We start from the raw sequence: 16165 nt of genomic DNA, 5'->3' as shown, positions 1-16165 counted from the left end.
GGCGCCCGTCGCATCCGACTGCCACACTCTTTTTCTGACTTCACGGGTGGAGAAATCCATGAAGTCATCATTAAAAACAGTCTCGAGCTCACCTCGTGGGGCAGAGCTGCGTGTGGAGGATGGTGGGTTGATGGAGCTTTCTGCTGGCGCTTTTGAAGTGGTTGGAACGGAGGAGGCAGAGCCGCTCTCAGCAGCAGCGCCCTCTCCGTCTCCTGCCACCTGCTTCCTGCGTCTTGCCCCTTTCTTATCCTTCTTCTCCACCTGTCCCCTCTTACCACCGTCCGACTGGAGCTTGGGATCATCACCCAGCTCTGTGGTGATGTCCCCCCCTTTGGAGGTAAGATGCGGGGCCTGTCCCGCACCCATCCTCCTCCCGGGTTCAGCCTCTTCCTCCACGGGCTTAGGAGTTGGACCCTCACGAGTCCCCTCCCTCTGGTCAGGAGGAGCAGTTTGTCCTGCTCCCACCTTCCCAGACGCCAGCGCTGAGCCGAGCACCATCTCCAGTGCGACGGACGCCTCCTCGTCTGAGGAGTCAGAGGAGCAAGAGGAGCCAGACACCTCTGGCTCCCCTGACTCCTCCACAGCCTCCTCCTCCAAAAACTCCTCTACTTCGGAGAGAGCAGTTGCGGGCACGTTCTGGGCCACGTCACTGCTCTCTCCTCCAATGGCGTCCTCCCTGTCCTCCCCTCTGTCCTCCCCTCTGTCCTCCTCTCTGTCACCCGCACCACACGGACATAAGTGGCGGAACATGCGGCACTCTCTGCACTTCGGGGCCCGCTGCGCGACGCACTCGCGCGCGTAATGCCCCTGGCTCCCGCAGTTGCGGCACAGAAAGTCAGGGCACTCCCTCAGAATATGGCCAGGCTGGAGACACCCCCTACACACCCGCACCTGCCTGTCGTGTATTACCCTGAAGTACTCGGGGCCCCCCGCGGTGTCAAACCTGACAGAATACGGTAAGGACTGCACCGTGTCCGTGAACCTTACCCGTACAAACCTGGTGCCGTCCGCCACGTTCGTCCCCGGCCACATTCTCCTCCTCACCTCGGAGACCGCAGAGACCCCCCAGGCGTAGAGCTTGGCCAGGATCTCCTCGTCCTCGATATAAGCCGGCAGCCCCATGAAGGACACGACCAGCTCATCCACCGAGATGTCACGGGCGTGAACCCTGACTCCTCCAATGCAGTACCCGTCCAGGAGCCGCTCCTTCGCTTTAGTGGTACTGACGGTTACTTCATATTTGTCCTTCGAGATGAGTCTGCACGCTACTATGGAGCCGCACACCTCCTGAGTCGATTTCAAAAAAGCTAGTGGCGTGATTTGTGCTCCCTCCGTCAACTCCAACACCACAGTGAGTTCTTTCATAAATTTCATTCTTCTTTCTTCGTTCTTTCTATTATTTACAGATTCTTTCAAACTTTGTCTTGCCTTTGTCGTGTCCATTCCAGTGTCCGATGCCGTGTTGTCCGTCCTTTGAGCCATGCTCACAAAAAACAAAAAATCCACCTCCCAGTAAGTTTACTGGGAGGGGAACAAACAAAAGAACTGAAAAAAGTAAATGAAAATGACCAAAATAACGATTAAAAACTCCAAAAAAAACTTCCAAACCTCCAGCTCCAGACCATGCAGCACACCACAAATTGCACGCACCTGCACTGATTGCAAAGGGGCGGGTCCAGGGTGGTATGGCCGTGAGCGAAATGTTCCAGGTCAAAACGGCCTTTTTTATATCAAACACTGTCTTTTCGTGAAGAGTACCTTCACGCCACTTGCTCGGTCAAAATTGGGATATCTCAATGAAAAACTTCTTTTTTTTTTTTTTTTGACAGGTGAAAAAGTGTGAAAATGCTCACAGCACCTGGTATTCCCAGGCGGTCTCCCATCCAAGTACTAACCAGGCCCAACCCTGCTTGGCTTCCGAGATCAGACGAGATCGGGCTGGTCCAGGGTGGTATGGCCGTGAGCGAAATGTTCCAGGTCAAAACGGCCTTTTTTATATCAAACACTGTCTTTTCGTGAAGAGTACCTTCACGCCACTTGCTCGGTCAAAATTGGGATATCTCAATGAAAAACTTCTTTTTTTTTTTTTTTTTTTTTTTGACAGGTGAAAAAGGGGGGAAATGCTCACAGCACCTGGTATTCCCAGGCGGTCTCCCATCCAAGTACTAAACAGGCCCAACCCTGCTTGGCTTCCGAGATCAGACGAGATCGGGCGGGTCCAGGGTGGTATGGCCGTGAGCGAAATGTTCCAGGTCAAAACGGCCTTTTTTATATCAAACACTGTCTTTTCGTGAAGAGTACCTTCACGCCACTTGCTCGGTCAAAATTGGGATATCTCAATGAAAAACTTCTTTTTTTTTTTTTTTTTTTTTTTTTTGACAGGTGAAAAAGGGGGGAAATGCTCACAGCACCTGGTATTCCCAGGCGGTCTCCCATCCAAGTACTAAACAGGCCCAACCCTGCTTGGCTTCCGAGATCAGACGAGATCGGGCGGGTCCAGGGTGGTATGGCCGTGAGCGAAATGTTCCAGGTCAAAACGGCCTTTTTTATATCAAACACTGTCTTTTCGTGAAGAGTACCTTCACGCCACTTGCTCGGTCAAAATTGGGATATCTCAATGAAAAACTTCTTTTTTTTTTTTTTTTTTTTTTTGACAGGTGAAAAAGTATGAAAATGCTCACAGCACCTGGTATTCCCAGGCGGTCTCCCATCCAAGTACTAACCAGGCCCAACCCTGCTTGGCTTCCGAGATCAGACGAGATCGGGCTGGTCCAGGGTGGTATGGCCGTGAGCGAAATGTTCCAGGTCAAAACGGCCTTTTTTATATCAAACACTGTCTTTTCGTGAAGAGTACCTTCACGCCACTTGCTCGGTCAAAATTGGGATATCTCAATGAAAAACTTCTTTTTTTTTTTTTTTTTTTTTTTTTGACAGGTGAAAAAGTGTGAAAATGCTCACAGCACCTGGTATTCCCAGGCGGTCTCCCATCCAAGTACTAACCAGGCCCAACCCTGCTTGGCTTCCGAGATCAGACGAGATCGGGCTGGTCCAGGGTGGTATGGCCGTGAGCGAAATGTTCCAGGTCAAAACGGCCTTTTTTATATCAAACACTGTCTTTTCGTGAAGAGTACCTTCACGCCACTTGCTCGGTCAAAATTGGGATATCTCAATGAAAAACTTCTTTTTTTTTTTTTTTTGACAGGTGAAAAAGTGTGAAAATGCTCACAGCACCTGGTATTCCCAGGCGGTCTCCCATCCAAGTACTAACCAGGCCCAACCCTGCTTGGCTTCCGAGATCAGACGAGATCGGGCTGGTCCAGGGTGGTATGGCCGTGAGCGAAATGTTCCAGGTCAAAACGGCCTTTTTTATATCAAACACTGTCTTTTCGTGAAGAGTACCTTCACGCCACTTGCTCGGTCAAAATTGGGATATCTCAATGAAAAACTTCTTTTTTTTTTTTTTTTTTTTTTTGACAGGTGAAAAAGGGGGGAAATGCTCACAGCACCTGGTATTCCCAGGCGGTCTCCCATCCAAGTACTAAACAGGCCCAACCCTGCTTGGCTTCCGAGATCAGACGAGATCGGGCGGGTCCAGGGTGGTATGGCCGTGAGCGAAATGTTCCAGGTCAAAACGGCCTTTTTTATATCAAACACTGTCTTTTCGTGAAGAGTACCTTCACGCCACTTGCTCGGTCAAAATTGGGATATCTCAATGAAAAACTTCTTTTTTTTTTTTTTTTGACAGGTGAAAAAGTGTGAAAATGCTCACAGCACCTGGTATTCCCAGGCGGTCTCCCATCCAAGTACTAACCAGGCCCAACCCTGCTTGGCTTCCGAGATCAGACGAGATCGGGCGGGTCCAGGGTGGTATGGCCGTGAGCGAAATGTTCCAGGTCAAAACGGCCTTTTTTATATCAAACACTGTCTTTTCGTGAAGAGTACCTTCACGCCACTTGCTCGGTCAAAATTGGGATATCTCAATGAAAAACTTCTTTTTTTTTTTTTTTTTTTTTTTGACAGGTGAAAAAGTATGAAAATGCTCACAGCACCTGGTATTCCCAGGCGGTCTCCCATCCAAGTACTAACCAGGCCCAACCCTGCTTGGCTTCCGAGATCAGACGAGATCGGGCTGGTCCAGGGTGGTATGGCCGTGAGCGAAATGTTCCAGGTCAAAACGGCCTTTTTTATATCAAACACTGTCTTTTCGTGAAGAGTACCTTCACGCCACTTGCTCGGTCAAAATTGGGATATCTCAATGAAAAACTTCTTTTTTTTTTTTTTTTGACAGGTGAAAAAGTGTGAAAATGCTCACAGCACCTGGTATTCCCAGGCGGTCTCCCATCCAAGTACTAACCAGGCCCAACCCTGCTTGGCTTCCGAGATCAGACGAGATCGGGCTGGTCCAGGGTGGTATGGCCGTGAGCGAAATGTTCCAGGTCAAAACGGCCTTTTTTATATCAAACACTGTCTTTTCGTGAAGAGTACCTTCACGCCACTTGCTCGGTCAAAATTGGGATATCTCAATAAAAAACTTCTTTTTTTTTTTTTTTTTTTTTTTTTGACAGGTGAAAAAGTGTGAAAATGCTCACAGCACCTGGTATTCCCAGGCGGTCTCCCATCCAAGTACTAACCAGGCCCAACCCTGCTTGGCTTCCGAGATCAGACGAGATCGGGCTGGTCCAGGGTGGTATGGCCGTGAGCGAAATGTTCCAGGTCAAAACTCGTATAAATTGCTTTTTTTGCATCAAACACTGTCTTTTCGTGAAGAGTACCTTCACGCCACTTGCTCGGTCAAAATTGGGATATCTCAATGAAAAACTTCTTTTTTTTTTTTTTTTTTTTTTTTTTTGACAGGTGAAAAAGTGTGAAAATGCTCACAGCACCTGGTATTCCCAGGCGGTCTCCCATCCAAGTACTATACAGGCCCAACCCTGCTTGGCTTCCGAGATCAGACGAGATCGGGCTGGTCCAGGGTGGTATGGCCGTGAGCGAAATGTTCCAGGTCAAAACGGCCTTTTTTATATCAAACACTGTCTTTTCGTGAAGAGTACCTTCACGCCACTTGCTCGGTCAAAATTGGGATATCTCAATGAAAAACTTCTTTTTTTTTTTTTTTTTTTTTTTTGACAGGTGAAAAAGTATGAAAATGCTCACAGCACCAGGTATTCCCAGGCGGTCTCCCATCCAAGTACTAAACAGGCCCAACCCTGCTTGGCTTCCGAGATCAGACGAGATCGGGCTGGTCCAGGGTGGTATGGCCGTGAGCGAAATGTTCCAGGTCAAAACGGCCTTTTTTATATCAAACACTGTCTTTTCGTGAAGAGTACCTTCACGCCACTTGCTCGGTCAAAATTGGGATATCTCAATGAAAAACTTCTTTTTTTTTTTTTTTTGACAGGTGAAAAAGTGTGAAAATGCTCACAGCACCTGGTATTCCCAGGCGGTCTCCCATCCAAGTACTAACCAGGCCCAACCCTGCTTGGCTTCCGAGATCAGACGAGATCGGGCTGGTCCAGGGTGGTATGGCCGTGAGCGAAATGTTCCAGGTCAAAACGGCCTTTTTTATATCAAACACTGTCTTTTCGTGAAGAGTACCTTCACGCCACTTGCTCGGTCAAAATTGGGATATCTCAATGAAAAACTTCTTTTTTTTTTTTTTTTTTTTTTTTTTGACAGGTGAAAAAGTGTGAAAATGCTCACAGCACCTGGTATTCCCAGGCGGTCTCCCATCCAAGTACTAACCAGGCCCAACCCTGCTTGGCTTCCGAGATCAGACGAGATCGGGCTGGTCCAGGGTGGTATGGCCGTGAGCGAAATGTTCCAGGTCAAAACTCGTATAAATTGCTTTTTTTGCATCAAACACTGTCTTTTCGTGAAGAGTACCTTCACGCCACTTGCTCGGTCAAAATTGGGATATCTCAATGAAAAACTTCTTTTTTTTTTTTTTTTTTTTTTTTTTGACAGGTGAAAAAGTGTGAAAATGCTCACAGCACCTGGTATTCCCAGGCGGTCTCCCATCCAAGTACTAACCAGGCCCAACCCTGCTTGGCTTCCGAGATCAGACGAGATCGGGCTGGTCCAGGGTGGTATGGCCGTGAGCAAAATGTTCCAGGTCAAAACTCGTATAAATTGCTTTTTTTGCATCAAACACTGTCTTTTCGTGAAGAGTACCTTCACGCCACTTGCTCGGTCAAAATTGGGATATCTCAATGAAAAACTTCTTTTTTTTTTTTTTTTTTTTTTTTTTTGACAGGTGAAAAAGTGTGAAAATGCTCACAGCACCTGGTATTCCCGGGCGGTCTCCCATCCAAGTACTATACAGGCCCAACCCTGCTTGGCTTCCGAGATCAGACGAGATCGGGCTGGTCCAGGGTGGTATGGCCGTGAGCGAAATGTTCCAGGTCAAAACGGCCTTTTTTATATCAAACACTGTCTTTTCGTGAAGAGTACCTTCACGCCACTTGCTCGGTCAAAATTGGGATATCTCAATGAAAAACTTCTTTTTTTTTTTTTTTTGACAGGTGAAAAAGTGTGAAAATGCTCACAGCACCTGGTATTCCCAGGCGGTCTCCCATCCAAGTACTAACCAGGCCCAACCCTGCTTGGCTTCCGAGATCAGACGAGATCGGGCTGGTCCAGGGTGGTATGGCCGTGAGCGAAATGTTCCAGGTCAAAACTCGTATAAATTGCTTTTTTTGCATCAAACACTGTCTTTTCGTGAAGAGTACCTTCACGCCACTTGCTCGGTCAAAATTGGGATATCTCAATGAAAAACTTCTTTTTTTTTTTTTTTTTTTTTTTGACAGGTGAAAAAGTATGAAAATGCTCACAGCACCTGGTATTCCCAGGCGGTCTCCCATCCAAGTACTAACCAGGCCCAACCCTGCTTGGCTTCCGAGATCAGACGAGATCGGGCTGGTCCAGGGTGGTATGGCCGTGAGCGAAATGTTCCAGGTCAAAACGGCCTTTTTTATATCAAACACTGTCTTTTCGTGAAGAGTACCTTCACGCCACTTGCTCGGTCAAAATTGGGATATCTCAATGAAAAACTTCTTTTTTTTTTTTTTTTGACAGGTGAAAAAGTGTGAAAATGCTCACAGCACCTGGTATTCCCAGGCGGTCTCCCATCCAAGTACTAACCAGGCCCAACCCTGCTTGGCTTCCGAGATCAGACGAGATCGGGCTGGTCCAGGGTGGTATGGCCGTGAGCGAAATGTTCCAGGTCAAAACTCGTATAAATTGCTTTTTTTGCATCAAACACTGTCTTTTCGTGAAGAGTACCTTCACGCCACTTGCTCGGTCAAAATTGGGATATCTCAATGAAAAACTTCTTTTTTTTTTTTTTTTTTTTTTTTTTTGACAGGTGAAAAAGTGTGAAAATGCTCACAGCACCTGGTATTCCCGGGCGGTCTCCCATCCAAGTACTATACAGGCCCAACCCTGCTTGGCTTCCGAGATCAGACGAGATCGGGCTGGTCCAGGGTGGTATGGCCGTGAGCGAAATGTTCCAGGTCAAAACGGCCTTTTTTATATCAAACACTGTCTTTTCGTGAAGAGTACCTTCACGCCACTTGCTCGGTCAAAATTGGGATATCTCAATGAAAAACTTCTTTTTTTTTTTTTTTTTTTTTTTGACAGGTGAAAAAGTATGAAAATGCTCACAGCACCTGGTATTCCCAGGCGGTCTCCCATCCAAGTACTAACCAGGCCCAACCCTGCTTGGCTTCCGAGATCAGACGAGATCGGGCTGGTCCAGGGTGGTATGGCCGTGAGCGAAATGTTCCAGGTCAAAACGGCCTTTTTTATATCAAACACTGTCTTTTCGTGAAGAGTACCTTCACGCCACTTGCTCGGTCAAAATTGGGATATCTCAATGAAAAACTTCTTTTTTTTTTTTTTTTGACAGGTGAAAAAGTGTGAAAATGCTCACAGCACCTGGTATTCCCAGGCGGTCTCCCATCCAAGTACTAACCAGGCCCAACCCTGCTTGGCTTCCGAGATCAGACGAGATCGGGCTGGTCCAGGGTGGTATGGCCGTGAGCGAAATGTTCCAGGTCAAAACTCGTATAAATTGCTTTTTTTGCATCAAACACTGTCTTTTCGTGAAGAGTACCTTCACGCCACTTGCTCGGTCAAAATTGGGATATCTCAATGAAAAACTTCTTTTTTTTTTTTTTTTTTTTTTTGACAGGTGAAAAAGTATGAAAATGCTCACAGCACCTGGTATTCCCAGGCGGTCTCCCATCCAAGTACTAACCAGGCCCAACCCTGCTTGGCTTCCGAGATCAGACGAGATCGGGCTGGTCCAGGGTGGTATGGCCGTGAGCGAAATGTTCCAGGTCAAAACGGCCTTTTTTATATCAAACACTGTCTTTTCGTGAAGAGTACCTTCACGCCACTTGCTCGGTCAAAATTGGGATATCTCAATGAAAAACTTCTTTTTTTTTTTTTTTTGACAGGTGAAAAAGTGTGAAAATGCTCACAGCACCTGGTATTCCCAGGCGGTCTCCCATCCAAGTACTAACCAGGCCCAACCCTGCTTGGCTTCCGAGATCAGACGAGATCGGGCTGGTCCAGGGTGGTATGGCCGTGAGCGAAATGTTCCAGGTCAAAACGGCCTTTTTTATATCAAACACTGTCTTTTCGTGAAGAGTACCTTCACGCCACTTGCTCGGTCAAAATTGGGATATCTCAATAAAAAACTTCTTTTTTTTTTTTTTTTTTTTTTTTGACAGGTGAAAAAGTGTGAAAATGCTCACAGCACCTGGTATTCCCAGGCGGTCTCCCATCCAAGTACTAACCAGGCCCAACCCTGCTTGGCTTCCGAGATCAGACGAGATCGGGCTGGTCCAGGGTGGTATGGCCGTGAGCGAAATGTTCCAGGTCAAAACGGCCTTTTTTATATCAAACACTGTCTTTTCGTGAAGAGTACCCTCACGCCACTTGCTCGGTCAAAATTGGGATATCTCAATGAAAAACTTCTTTTTTTTTTTTTTTTGACAGGTGAAAAAGTGTGAAAATGCTCACAGCACCTGGTATTCCCAGGCGGTCTCCCATCCAAGTACTAACCAGGCCCAACCCTGCTTGGCTTCCGAGATCAGACGAGATCGGGCTGGTCCAGGGTGGTATGGCCGTGAGCGAAATGTTCCAGGTCAAAACGGCCTTTTTTATATCAAACACTGTCTTTTCGTGAAAAGTACCTTCACGCCACTTGCTCGGTCAAAATTGGGATATCTCAATAAAAAACTTTTTTTTTTTTTTTTTTTTTTTTTGACAGGTGAAAAAGTGTGAAAATGCTCACAGCACCTGGTATTCCCAGGCGGTCTCCCATCCAAGTACTAACCAGGCCCAACCCTGCTTGGCTTCCGAGATCAGACGAGATCGGGCTGGTCCAGGGTGGTATGGCCGTGAGCGAAATGTTCCAGGTCAAAACGGCCTTTTTTATATCAAACACTGTCTTTTCGTGAAGAGTACCTTCACGCCACTTGCTCGGTCAAAATTGGGATATCTCAATGAAAAACTTCTTTTTTTTTTTTTTTTTTTTTTTGACAGGTGAAAAAGTATGAAAATGCTCACAGCACCAGGTATTCCCAGGCGGTCTCCCATCCAAGTACTAAACAGGCCCAACCCTGCTTGGCTTCCGAGATCAGACGAGATCGGGCGGGTCCAGGGTGGTATGGCCGTGAGCGAAATGTTCCAGGTCAAAACTCGTATAAATGGCTTTTTTTTGCATCAAACACTGTCTTTTCGTGAAGAGTACCTTCACGCCACTTGCTCGGTCAAAATTGGGATATCTCAATGAAAAACTTCTTTTTTTTTTTTTTTTTTTTTTTTTTGACAGGTGAAAAAGTGTGAAAATGCTCACAGCACCTGGTATTCCCAGGCGGTCTCCCATCCAAGTACTAACCAGGCCCAACCCTGCTTGGCTTCCGAGATCAGACGAGATCGGGCTGGTCCAGGGTGGTATGGCCGTGAGCGAAATGTTCCAGGTCAAAACTCGTATAAATTGCTTTTTTTGCATCAAACACTGTCTTTTCGTGAAGAGTACCTTCACGCCACTTGCTCGGTCAAAATTGGGATATCTCAATGAAAAACTTCTTTTTTTTTTTTTTTTTTTTTTTTTTTGACAGGTGAAAAAGTGTGAAAATGCTCACAGCACCTGGTATTCCCAGGCGGTCTCCCATCCAACTACTGACCAGGCCCAACCCTGCTTGGCTTCCGAGATCAGACGAGATCGGGCTGGTCCAGGGTGGTATGGCCGTGAGCGAAATGTTCCAGGTCAAAACTCGTATAAATTGCTTTTTTTGCATCAAACACTGTCTTTTCGTGAAGAGTACCTTCACGCCACTTGCTCGGTCAAAATTGGGATATCTCAATGAAAAACTTCTTTTTTTTTTTTTTTTTTTTTTTTTTGACAGGTGAAAAAGTGTGAAAATGCTCACAGCACCTGGTATTCCCAGGCGGTCTCCCATCCAAGTACTAACCAGGCCCAACCCTGCTTGGCTTCCGAGATCAGACGAGATCGGGCTGGTCCAGGGTGGTATGGCCGTGAGCAAAATGTTCCAGGTCAAAACGGCCTTTTTTATATCAAACACTGTCTTTTCGTGAAGAGTACCTTCACGCCACTTGCTCGGTCAAAATTGGGATATCTCAATGAAAAACTTCTTCTTTTTTTTTTTTTTTTTTTTTTGACAGGTGAAAAAGTGTGAAAATGCTCACAGCACCTGGTATTCCCAGGCGGTCTCCCATCCAAGTACTAACCAGGCCCAACCCTGCTTGGCTTCCGAGATCAGACGAGATCGGGCTGGTCCAGGGTGGTATGGCCGTGAGCAAAATGTTCCAGGTCAAAACGGCCTTTTTTATATCAAACACTGTCTTTTCGTGAAGAGTACCTTCACGCCACTTGCTCGGTCAAAATTGGGATATCTCAATGAAAAACTTCTTCTTTTTTTTTTTTTTTTTTTTTTTGACAGGTGAAAAAGTGTGAAAATGCTCACAGCACCTGGTATTCCCAGGCGGTCTCCCATCCAAGTACTAACCAGGCCCAACCCTGCTTGGCTTCCGAGATCAGATGAGATCGGGCTGGTCCAGGGTGGTATGGCCGTGAGCGAAATGTTCCAGGTCAAAACTCGTATAAATTGCTTTTTTTGCATCAAACACTGTCTTTTCCTGAAGAGTACCTTCACGCCACTTGCTCGGTCAAAATTGGGATATCTCAATGAAAAACTTCTTTTTTTTTTTTTTTTTTTTTTTGACAGGTGAAAAAGTATGAAAATGCTCACAGCACCTGGTATTCCCAGGCGGTCTCCCATCCAAGTACTAACCAGGCCCAACCCTGCTTGGCTTCCGAGATCAGACGAGATCGGGCTGGTCCAGGGTGGTATGGCCGTGAGCGAAATGTTCCAGGTCAAAACGGCCTTTTTTATATCAAACACTGTCTTTTCGTGAAGAGTACCTTCACGCCACTTGCTCGGTCAAAATTGGGATATCTCAATGAAAAACTTCTTTTTTTTTTTTTTTTGACAGGTGAAAAAGTGTGAAAATGCTCACAGCACCTGGTATTCCCAGGCGGTCTCCCATCCAAGTACTAACCAGGCCCAACCCTGCTTGGCTTCCGAGATCAGACGAGATCGGGCTGGTCCAGGGTGGTATGGCCGTGAGCGAAATGTTCCAGGTCAAAACTCGTATAAATTGCTTTTTTTGCATCAAACACTGTCTTTTCGTGAAGAGTACCTTCACGCCACTTGCTCGGTCAAAATTGGGATATCTCAATGAAAAACTTCTTTTTTTTTTTTTTTTGACAGGTGAAAAAGTGTGAAAATGCTCACAGCACCTGGTATTCCCAGGCGGTCTCCCATCCAAGTACTAACCAGGCCCAACCCTGCTTGGCTTCCGAGATCAGACGAGATCGGGCTGGTCCAGGGTGGTATGGCCGTGAGCGAAATGTTCCAGGTCAAAACGGCCTTTTTTATATCAAACACTGTCTTTTCGTGAAGAGTAGCTTCACGCCACTTGCTCGGTCAAAATTGGGATATCTCAATGAAAAACTTCTTTTTTTTTTTTTTTTTTTTTTTGACAGGTGAAAAAGTATGAAAATGCTCACAGCACCAGGTATTCCCAGGCGGTCTCCCATCCAAGTACTAAACAGGCCCAACCCTGCTTGGCTTCCGAGATCAGACGAGATCGGGCGGGTCCAGGGTGGTATGGCCGTGAGCGAAATGTTCCAGGTCAAAACTCGTATAAATTGCTTTTTTTGCATCAAACACTGTCTTTTCGTGAAGAGTACCTTCACGCCACTTGCTCGGTCAAAATTGGGATATCTCAATGAAAAACTTCTTCTTTTTTTTTTTTTTTTTTTTTTTGACAGGTGAAAAAGTGTGAAAATGCTCACAGCACCTGGTATTCCCAGGCGGTCTCCCATCCAAGTACTAACCAGGCCCAACCCTGCTTGGCTTCCGAGATCAGACGAGATCGGGCTGGTCCAGGGTGGTATGGCCGTGAGCGAAATGTTCCAGGTCAAAACTCGTATAAATTGCTTTTTTTGCATCAAACACTGTCTTTTCGTGAAGAGTACCTTCACGCCACTTGCTCGGTCAAAATTGGGATATCTCAATGAAAAACTTCTTTTTTTTTTTTTTTTTTTTTTTTTTGACAGGTGAAAAAGTGTGAAAATGCTCACAGCACCTGGTATTCCCAGGCGGTCTCCCATCCAAGTACTAACCAGGCCAAACCCTGCTTGGCTTCCGAGATCAGACGAGATCGGGCTGGTCCAGGGTGGTATGGCCGTGAGCAAAATGTTCCAGGTCAAAACGGCCTTTTTTATATCAAACACTGTCTTTTCGTGAAGAGTACCTTCACGCCACTTGCTCGGTCAAAATTGGGATATCTCAATGAAAAACTTCTTCTTTTTTTTTTTTTTTTTTTTTTGACAGGTGAAAAAGTGTGAAAATGCTCACAGCACCTGGTATTCCCAGGCGGTCTCCCATCCAAGTACTAACCAGGCCCAACCCTGCTTGGCTTCCGAGATCAGACGAGATCGGGCTGGTCCAGGGTGGTATGGCCGTGAGCGAAATGTTCCAGGTCAAAACTCGTATAAATTGCTTTTTTTGCATCAAACACTGTCTTTTCGTGAAGAGTACCTTCACGCCACTTGCTCGGTCAAAATTGGGATATCTCAATGAAAAACTTCTTTTTTTTTTTTTTTTTTTTTTTTTTGACAGGTGAAAAAGTGTGAAAATGCTCACAGCACCTGGTATTCCCAGGCGGTCTCCCATCCAAGTACTAACCAGGCCCAACCCTGCTTGGCTTCCGAGATCAGACGAGATCGGGCTGGTCCAGGGTGGTATGGCCGTGAGCAAAATGTTCCAGGTCAAAACGGCCTTTTTTATATCAAACACTGTCTTTTCGTGAAGAGTACCTTCACGCCACTTGCTCGGTCAAAATTGGGATATCTCAATGAAAAACTTCTTCTTTTTTTTTTTTTTTTTTTTTTTGACAGGTGAAAAAGTGTGAAAATGCTCACAGCACCTGGTATTCCCAGGCGGTCTCCCATCCAAGTACTAACCAGGCCCAACCCTGCTTGGCTTCCGAGATCAGACGAGATCGGGCTGGTCCAGGGTGGTATGGCCGTGAGCGAAATGTTCCAGGTCAAAACTCGTATAAATTGCTTTTTTTGCATCAAACACTGTCTTTTCGTGAAGAGTACCTTCACGCCACTTGCTCGGTCAAAATTGGGATATCTCAATGAAAAACTTCTTTTTTTTTTTTTTTTTTTTTTTTTTGACAGGTGAAAAAGTGTGAAAATGCTCACAGCACCTGGTATTCCCAGGCGGTCTCCCATCCAAGTACTAACCAGGCCCAACCCTGCTTGGCTTCCGAGATCGGACGAGATCGGGCTGGTCCAGGGTGGTATGGCCGTGAGCAAAATGTTCCAGGTCAAAACGGCCTTTTTTATATCAAACACTGTCTTTTCGTGAAGAGTACCTTCACGCCACTTGCTCGGTCAAAATTGGGATATCTCAATGAAAAACTTCTTCTTTTTTTTTTTTTTTTTTTTTTTGACAGGTGAAAAAGTGTGAAAATGCTCACAGCACCTGGTATTCCCAGGCGGTCTCCCATCCAAGTACTAACCAGGCCCAACCCTGCTTGGCTTCCGAGATCAGATGAGATCGGGCTGGTCCAGGGTGGTATGGCCGTGAGCGAAATGTTCCAGGTCAAAACTCGTATAAATTGCTTTTTTTGCATCAAACACTGTCTTTTCCTGAAGAGTACCTTCACGCCACTTGCTCGGTCAAAATTGGGATATCTCAATGAAAAACTTCTTTTTTTTTTTTTTTTTTTTTTTGACAGGTGAAAAAGTATGAAAATGCTCACAGCACCTGGTATTCCCAGGCGGTCTCCCATCCAAGTACTAACCAGGCCCAACCCTGCTTGGCTTCCGAGATCAGACGAGATCGGGCTGGTCCAGGGTGGTATGGCCGTGAGCGAAATGTTCCAGGTCAAAACGGCCTTTTTTATATCAAACACTGTCTTTTCGTGAAGAGTACCTTCACGCCACTTGCTCGGTCAAAATTGGGATATCTCAATGAAAAACTTCTTTTTTTTTTTTTTTTGACAGGTGAAAAAGTGTGAAAATGCTCACAGCACCTGGTATTCCCAGGCGGTCTCCCATCCAAGTACTAACCAGGCCCAACCCTGCTTGGCTTCCGAGATCAGACGAGATCGGGCTGGTCCAGGGTGGTATGGCCGTGAGCGAAATGTTCCAGGTCAAAACTCGTATAAATTGCTTTTTTTGCATCAAACACTGTCTTTTCGTGAAGAGTACCTTCACGCCACTTGCTCGGTCAAAATTGGGATATCTCAATGAAAAACTTCTTTTTTTTTTTTTTTTGACAGGTGAAAAAGTGTGAAAATGCTCACAGCACCTGGTATTCCCAGGCGGTCTCCCATCCAAGTACTAACCAGGCCCAACCCTGCTTGGCTTCCGAGATCAGACGAGATCGGGCTGGTCCAGGGTGGTATGGCCGTGAGCGAAATGTTCCAGGTCAAAACGGCCTTTTTTATATCAAACACTGTCTTTTCGTGAAGAGTAGCTTCACGCCACTTGCTCGGTCAAAATTGGGATATCTCAATGAAAAACTTCTTTTTTTTTTTTTTTTTTTTTTTTGACAGGTGAAAAAGTATGAAAATGCTCACAGCACCAGGTATTCCCAGGCGGTCTCCCATCCAAGTACTAAACAGGCCCAACCCTGCTTGGCTTCCGAGATCAGACGAGATCGGGCTGGTCCAGGGTGGTATGGCCGTGAGCGAAATGTTCCAGGTCAAAACTCGTATAAATGGCTTTTTTTGCATCAAACACTGTCTTTTCGTGAAGAGTACCTTCACGCCACTTGCTCGGTCAAAATTGGGATATCTCAATGAAAAACTTCTTTTTTTTTTTTTTTTTTTTTTGACAGGTGAAAAAGTGTGAAAATGCTCACAGCACCTGGTATTCCCAGGCGGTCTCCCATCCAAGTACTAACCAGGCCCAACCCTGCTTGGCTTCCGAGATCAGACGAGATCGGGCTGGTCCAGGGTGGTATGGCCGTGAGCGAAATGTTCCAGGTCAAAACGGCCTTTTTTATATCAAACACTGTCTTTTCATGAAGAGTACCTTCACGCCACTTGCTCGGTCAAAATTGGGATATCTCAATGAAAAACTTCTTTTTTTTTTTTTTTTGACAGGTGAAAAAGCTCACAGCACCTGGTATTCCCAGGCGGTCTCCCATCCAAGTACTAACCAGGCCCAACCCTGCTTGGCTTCCGAGATCAGACGAGATCGGGCTGGTCCAGGGTGGTATGGCCGTGAGCGAAATGTTCCAGGTCAAAACTCGTATAAATGGCTTTTTTTGCATCAAACACTGTCTTTTCGTGAAGAGTACCTTCACGCCACTTGCTCGGTCAAAATTGGGATATCTCAATGAAAAACTTCTTTTTTTTTTTTTTTTTTTTTTTTGACAGGTGAAAAAGTGTGAAAATGCTCACAGCACCTGGTATTCCCAGGCGGTCTCCCATCCAAGTACTAACCAGGCCCAACCCTGCTTGGCTTCCGAGACCAGACGAGATCGGGCTGGTCCAGGGTGGTATGGCCGTGAGCGAAATGTTCCAGGTCAAAACTCGTATAAAT

At 46.1% G+C, this 16165-nt stretch overlaps 52 non-coding genes across 52 annotated transcripts; all 52 read right to left on the bottom strand.

Moving 5' to 3' along the window:
- Positions 1-1846: 1846 nt before the first annotated feature.
- Positions 1847-1965, bottom strand: LOC140372913 (5S ribosomal RNA). Its single transcript, XR_011928920.1, has one exon. It is a non-coding gene; the product is annotated as a 5S ribosomal RNA (ribosomal RNA).
- A 156-nt stretch (positions 1966-2121) lies between these two features.
- Positions 2122-2240, bottom strand: LOC140373003 (5S ribosomal RNA). Its single transcript, XR_011929004.1, has one exon. It is a non-coding gene; the product is annotated as a 5S ribosomal RNA (ribosomal RNA).
- A 159-nt stretch (positions 2241-2399) lies between these two features.
- On the bottom strand, positions 2400-2518 carry LOC140372950 (5S ribosomal RNA). The gene has a single exon (XR_011928955.1). It is a non-coding gene; the product is annotated as a 5S ribosomal RNA (ribosomal RNA).
- Positions 2519-2674: 156 nt separating this feature from the next.
- On the bottom strand, positions 2675-2793 carry LOC140372912 (5S ribosomal RNA). Its single transcript, XR_011928919.1, has one exon. It is a non-coding gene; the product is annotated as a 5S ribosomal RNA (ribosomal RNA).
- Positions 2794-2951: 158 nt separating this feature from the next.
- Positions 2952-3070, bottom strand: LOC140372910 (5S ribosomal RNA). The gene has a single exon (XR_011928918.1). It is a non-coding gene; the product is annotated as a 5S ribosomal RNA (ribosomal RNA).
- A 149-nt stretch (positions 3071-3219) lies between these two features.
- LOC140372909 (5S ribosomal RNA) lies at positions 3220-3338 on the bottom strand. The gene has a single exon (XR_011928917.1). It is a non-coding gene; the product is annotated as a 5S ribosomal RNA (ribosomal RNA).
- A 156-nt stretch (positions 3339-3494) lies between these two features.
- On the bottom strand, positions 3495-3613 carry LOC140372833 (5S ribosomal RNA). The gene has a single exon (XR_011928844.1). It is a non-coding gene; the product is annotated as a 5S ribosomal RNA (ribosomal RNA).
- Positions 3614-3762: 149 nt separating this feature from the next.
- Positions 3763-3881, bottom strand: LOC140372717 (5S ribosomal RNA). The gene has a single exon (XR_011928733.1). It is a non-coding gene; the product is annotated as a 5S ribosomal RNA (ribosomal RNA).
- A 156-nt stretch (positions 3882-4037) lies between these two features.
- LOC140372907 (5S ribosomal RNA) lies at positions 4038-4156 on the bottom strand. The gene has a single exon (XR_011928915.1). It is a non-coding gene; the product is annotated as a 5S ribosomal RNA (ribosomal RNA).
- A 149-nt stretch (positions 4157-4305) lies between these two features.
- On the bottom strand, positions 4306-4424 carry LOC140372906 (5S ribosomal RNA). The gene has a single exon (XR_011928914.1). It is a non-coding gene; the product is annotated as a 5S ribosomal RNA (ribosomal RNA).
- Positions 4425-4582: 158 nt separating this feature from the next.
- Positions 4583-4701, bottom strand: LOC140372905 (5S ribosomal RNA). The gene has a single exon (XR_011928913.1). It is a non-coding gene; the product is annotated as a 5S ribosomal RNA (ribosomal RNA).
- A 170-nt stretch (positions 4702-4871) lies between these two features.
- On the bottom strand, positions 4872-4990 carry LOC140372973 (5S ribosomal RNA). The gene has a single exon (XR_011928977.1). It is a non-coding gene; the product is annotated as a 5S ribosomal RNA (ribosomal RNA).
- Positions 4991-5147: 157 nt separating this feature from the next.
- On the bottom strand, positions 5148-5266 carry LOC140372971 (5S ribosomal RNA). Its single transcript, XR_011928975.1, has one exon. It is a non-coding gene; the product is annotated as a 5S ribosomal RNA (ribosomal RNA).
- A 149-nt stretch (positions 5267-5415) lies between these two features.
- On the bottom strand, positions 5416-5534 carry LOC140372904 (5S ribosomal RNA). The gene has a single exon (XR_011928912.1). It is a non-coding gene; the product is annotated as a 5S ribosomal RNA (ribosomal RNA).
- A 159-nt stretch (positions 5535-5693) lies between these two features.
- LOC140372903 (5S ribosomal RNA) lies at positions 5694-5812 on the bottom strand. The gene has a single exon (XR_011928911.1). It is a non-coding gene; the product is annotated as a 5S ribosomal RNA (ribosomal RNA).
- A 169-nt stretch (positions 5813-5981) lies between these two features.
- Positions 5982-6100, bottom strand: LOC140372902 (5S ribosomal RNA). Its single transcript, XR_011928910.1, has one exon. It is a non-coding gene; the product is annotated as a 5S ribosomal RNA (ribosomal RNA).
- A 170-nt stretch (positions 6101-6270) lies between these two features.
- Positions 6271-6389, bottom strand: LOC140372987 (5S ribosomal RNA). The gene has a single exon (XR_011928990.1). It is a non-coding gene; the product is annotated as a 5S ribosomal RNA (ribosomal RNA).
- Positions 6390-6538: 149 nt separating this feature from the next.
- LOC140372901 (5S ribosomal RNA) lies at positions 6539-6657 on the bottom strand. The gene has a single exon (XR_011928909.1). It is a non-coding gene; the product is annotated as a 5S ribosomal RNA (ribosomal RNA).
- A 166-nt stretch (positions 6658-6823) lies between these two features.
- On the bottom strand, positions 6824-6942 carry LOC140372900 (5S ribosomal RNA). The gene has a single exon (XR_011928908.1). It is a non-coding gene; the product is annotated as a 5S ribosomal RNA (ribosomal RNA).
- A 149-nt stretch (positions 6943-7091) lies between these two features.
- On the bottom strand, positions 7092-7210 carry LOC140372899 (5S ribosomal RNA). The gene has a single exon (XR_011928907.1). It is a non-coding gene; the product is annotated as a 5S ribosomal RNA (ribosomal RNA).
- A 170-nt stretch (positions 7211-7380) lies between these two features.
- LOC140372986 (5S ribosomal RNA) lies at positions 7381-7499 on the bottom strand. Its single transcript, XR_011928989.1, has one exon. It is a non-coding gene; the product is annotated as a 5S ribosomal RNA (ribosomal RNA).
- A 156-nt stretch (positions 7500-7655) lies between these two features.
- On the bottom strand, positions 7656-7774 carry LOC140372898 (5S ribosomal RNA). The gene has a single exon (XR_011928906.1). It is a non-coding gene; the product is annotated as a 5S ribosomal RNA (ribosomal RNA).
- A 149-nt stretch (positions 7775-7923) lies between these two features.
- LOC140372896 (5S ribosomal RNA) lies at positions 7924-8042 on the bottom strand. Its single transcript, XR_011928904.1, has one exon. It is a non-coding gene; the product is annotated as a 5S ribosomal RNA (ribosomal RNA).
- A 166-nt stretch (positions 8043-8208) lies between these two features.
- On the bottom strand, positions 8209-8327 carry LOC140372894 (5S ribosomal RNA). Its single transcript, XR_011928903.1, has one exon. It is a non-coding gene; the product is annotated as a 5S ribosomal RNA (ribosomal RNA).
- A 149-nt stretch (positions 8328-8476) lies between these two features.
- On the bottom strand, positions 8477-8595 carry LOC140372893 (5S ribosomal RNA). The gene has a single exon (XR_011928902.1). It is a non-coding gene; the product is annotated as a 5S ribosomal RNA (ribosomal RNA).
- A 157-nt stretch (positions 8596-8752) lies between these two features.
- LOC140372892 (5S ribosomal RNA) lies at positions 8753-8871 on the bottom strand. The gene has a single exon (XR_011928901.1). It is a non-coding gene; the product is annotated as a 5S ribosomal RNA (ribosomal RNA).
- Positions 8872-9020: 149 nt separating this feature from the next.
- Positions 9021-9139, bottom strand: LOC140372891 (5S ribosomal RNA). Its single transcript, XR_011928900.1, has one exon. It is a non-coding gene; the product is annotated as a 5S ribosomal RNA (ribosomal RNA).
- A 155-nt stretch (positions 9140-9294) lies between these two features.
- LOC140372890 (5S ribosomal RNA) lies at positions 9295-9413 on the bottom strand. Its single transcript, XR_011928899.1, has one exon. It is a non-coding gene; the product is annotated as a 5S ribosomal RNA (ribosomal RNA).
- Positions 9414-9569: 156 nt separating this feature from the next.
- Positions 9570-9688, bottom strand: LOC140373012 (5S ribosomal RNA). The gene has a single exon (XR_011929013.1). It is a non-coding gene; the product is annotated as a 5S ribosomal RNA (ribosomal RNA).
- A 170-nt stretch (positions 9689-9858) lies between these two features.
- On the bottom strand, positions 9859-9977 carry LOC140372889 (5S ribosomal RNA). The gene has a single exon (XR_011928898.1). It is a non-coding gene; the product is annotated as a 5S ribosomal RNA (ribosomal RNA).
- A 170-nt stretch (positions 9978-10147) lies between these two features.
- Positions 10148-10266, bottom strand: LOC140372990 (5S ribosomal RNA). Its single transcript, XR_011928993.1, has one exon. It is a non-coding gene; the product is annotated as a 5S ribosomal RNA (ribosomal RNA).
- Positions 10267-10435: 169 nt separating this feature from the next.
- Positions 10436-10554, bottom strand: LOC140372888 (5S ribosomal RNA). Its single transcript, XR_011928897.1, has one exon. It is a non-coding gene; the product is annotated as a 5S ribosomal RNA (ribosomal RNA).
- Positions 10555-10712: 158 nt separating this feature from the next.
- Positions 10713-10831, bottom strand: LOC140372887 (5S ribosomal RNA). The gene has a single exon (XR_011928896.1). It is a non-coding gene; the product is annotated as a 5S ribosomal RNA (ribosomal RNA).
- Positions 10832-10990: 159 nt separating this feature from the next.
- On the bottom strand, positions 10991-11109 carry LOC140372727 (5S ribosomal RNA). Its single transcript, XR_011928741.1, has one exon. It is a non-coding gene; the product is annotated as a 5S ribosomal RNA (ribosomal RNA).
- A 166-nt stretch (positions 11110-11275) lies between these two features.
- On the bottom strand, positions 11276-11394 carry LOC140372886 (5S ribosomal RNA). Its single transcript, XR_011928895.1, has one exon. It is a non-coding gene; the product is annotated as a 5S ribosomal RNA (ribosomal RNA).
- Positions 11395-11543: 149 nt separating this feature from the next.
- LOC140372884 (5S ribosomal RNA) lies at positions 11544-11662 on the bottom strand. Its single transcript, XR_011928893.1, has one exon. It is a non-coding gene; the product is annotated as a 5S ribosomal RNA (ribosomal RNA).
- Positions 11663-11821: 159 nt separating this feature from the next.
- LOC140372883 (5S ribosomal RNA) lies at positions 11822-11940 on the bottom strand. The gene has a single exon (XR_011928892.1). It is a non-coding gene; the product is annotated as a 5S ribosomal RNA (ribosomal RNA).
- Positions 11941-12096: 156 nt separating this feature from the next.
- LOC140373011 (5S ribosomal RNA) lies at positions 12097-12215 on the bottom strand. The gene has a single exon (XR_011929012.1). It is a non-coding gene; the product is annotated as a 5S ribosomal RNA (ribosomal RNA).
- A 169-nt stretch (positions 12216-12384) lies between these two features.
- LOC140372882 (5S ribosomal RNA) lies at positions 12385-12503 on the bottom strand. Its single transcript, XR_011928891.1, has one exon. It is a non-coding gene; the product is annotated as a 5S ribosomal RNA (ribosomal RNA).
- Positions 12504-12672: 169 nt separating this feature from the next.
- LOC140372994 (5S ribosomal RNA) lies at positions 12673-12791 on the bottom strand. The gene has a single exon (XR_011928996.1). It is a non-coding gene; the product is annotated as a 5S ribosomal RNA (ribosomal RNA).
- A 158-nt stretch (positions 12792-12949) lies between these two features.
- LOC140372881 (5S ribosomal RNA) lies at positions 12950-13068 on the bottom strand. Its single transcript, XR_011928890.1, has one exon. It is a non-coding gene; the product is annotated as a 5S ribosomal RNA (ribosomal RNA).
- A 169-nt stretch (positions 13069-13237) lies between these two features.
- On the bottom strand, positions 13238-13356 carry LOC140372880 (5S ribosomal RNA). Its single transcript, XR_011928889.1, has one exon. It is a non-coding gene; the product is annotated as a 5S ribosomal RNA (ribosomal RNA).
- A 159-nt stretch (positions 13357-13515) lies between these two features.
- Positions 13516-13634, bottom strand: LOC140372878 (5S ribosomal RNA). Its single transcript, XR_011928888.1, has one exon. It is a non-coding gene; the product is annotated as a 5S ribosomal RNA (ribosomal RNA).
- A 169-nt stretch (positions 13635-13803) lies between these two features.
- Positions 13804-13922, bottom strand: LOC140372729 (5S ribosomal RNA). Its single transcript, XR_011928743.1, has one exon. It is a non-coding gene; the product is annotated as a 5S ribosomal RNA (ribosomal RNA).
- A 159-nt stretch (positions 13923-14081) lies between these two features.
- Positions 14082-14200, bottom strand: LOC140372726 (5S ribosomal RNA). Its single transcript, XR_011928740.1, has one exon. It is a non-coding gene; the product is annotated as a 5S ribosomal RNA (ribosomal RNA).
- Positions 14201-14366: 166 nt separating this feature from the next.
- LOC140372877 (5S ribosomal RNA) lies at positions 14367-14485 on the bottom strand. The gene has a single exon (XR_011928887.1). It is a non-coding gene; the product is annotated as a 5S ribosomal RNA (ribosomal RNA).
- Positions 14486-14634: 149 nt separating this feature from the next.
- On the bottom strand, positions 14635-14753 carry LOC140372876 (5S ribosomal RNA). The gene has a single exon (XR_011928886.1). It is a non-coding gene; the product is annotated as a 5S ribosomal RNA (ribosomal RNA).
- A 159-nt stretch (positions 14754-14912) lies between these two features.
- On the bottom strand, positions 14913-15031 carry LOC140372875 (5S ribosomal RNA). The gene has a single exon (XR_011928885.1). It is a non-coding gene; the product is annotated as a 5S ribosomal RNA (ribosomal RNA).
- A 157-nt stretch (positions 15032-15188) lies between these two features.
- On the bottom strand, positions 15189-15307 carry LOC140372970 (5S ribosomal RNA). The gene has a single exon (XR_011928974.1). It is a non-coding gene; the product is annotated as a 5S ribosomal RNA (ribosomal RNA).
- A 165-nt stretch (positions 15308-15472) lies between these two features.
- Positions 15473-15591, bottom strand: LOC140372874 (5S ribosomal RNA). The gene has a single exon (XR_011928884.1). It is a non-coding gene; the product is annotated as a 5S ribosomal RNA (ribosomal RNA).
- A 139-nt stretch (positions 15592-15730) lies between these two features.
- LOC140372733 (5S ribosomal RNA) lies at positions 15731-15849 on the bottom strand. The gene has a single exon (XR_011928747.1). It is a non-coding gene; the product is annotated as a 5S ribosomal RNA (ribosomal RNA).
- Positions 15850-16016: 167 nt separating this feature from the next.
- LOC140372972 (5S ribosomal RNA) lies at positions 16017-16135 on the bottom strand. The gene has a single exon (XR_011928976.1). It is a non-coding gene; the product is annotated as a 5S ribosomal RNA (ribosomal RNA).
- Between the last annotated feature and the right edge of the window lie 30 nt (positions 16136-16165).

The sequence above is a fragment of the Eucyclogobius newberryi genome, unplaced genomic scaffold (assembly GCF_026437365.1).
Source record: "Eucyclogobius newberryi isolate DKJ021-1_F unplaced genomic scaffold, fEucNew1.0.hap1 SCAF_280, whole genome shotgun sequence".
Lineage (NCBI taxonomy): Eukaryota > Metazoa > Chordata > Actinopteri > Gobiiformes > Gobiidae > Eucyclogobius > Eucyclogobius newberryi.
This window is presented reverse-complemented; position numbering and strand designations above follow the sequence as displayed.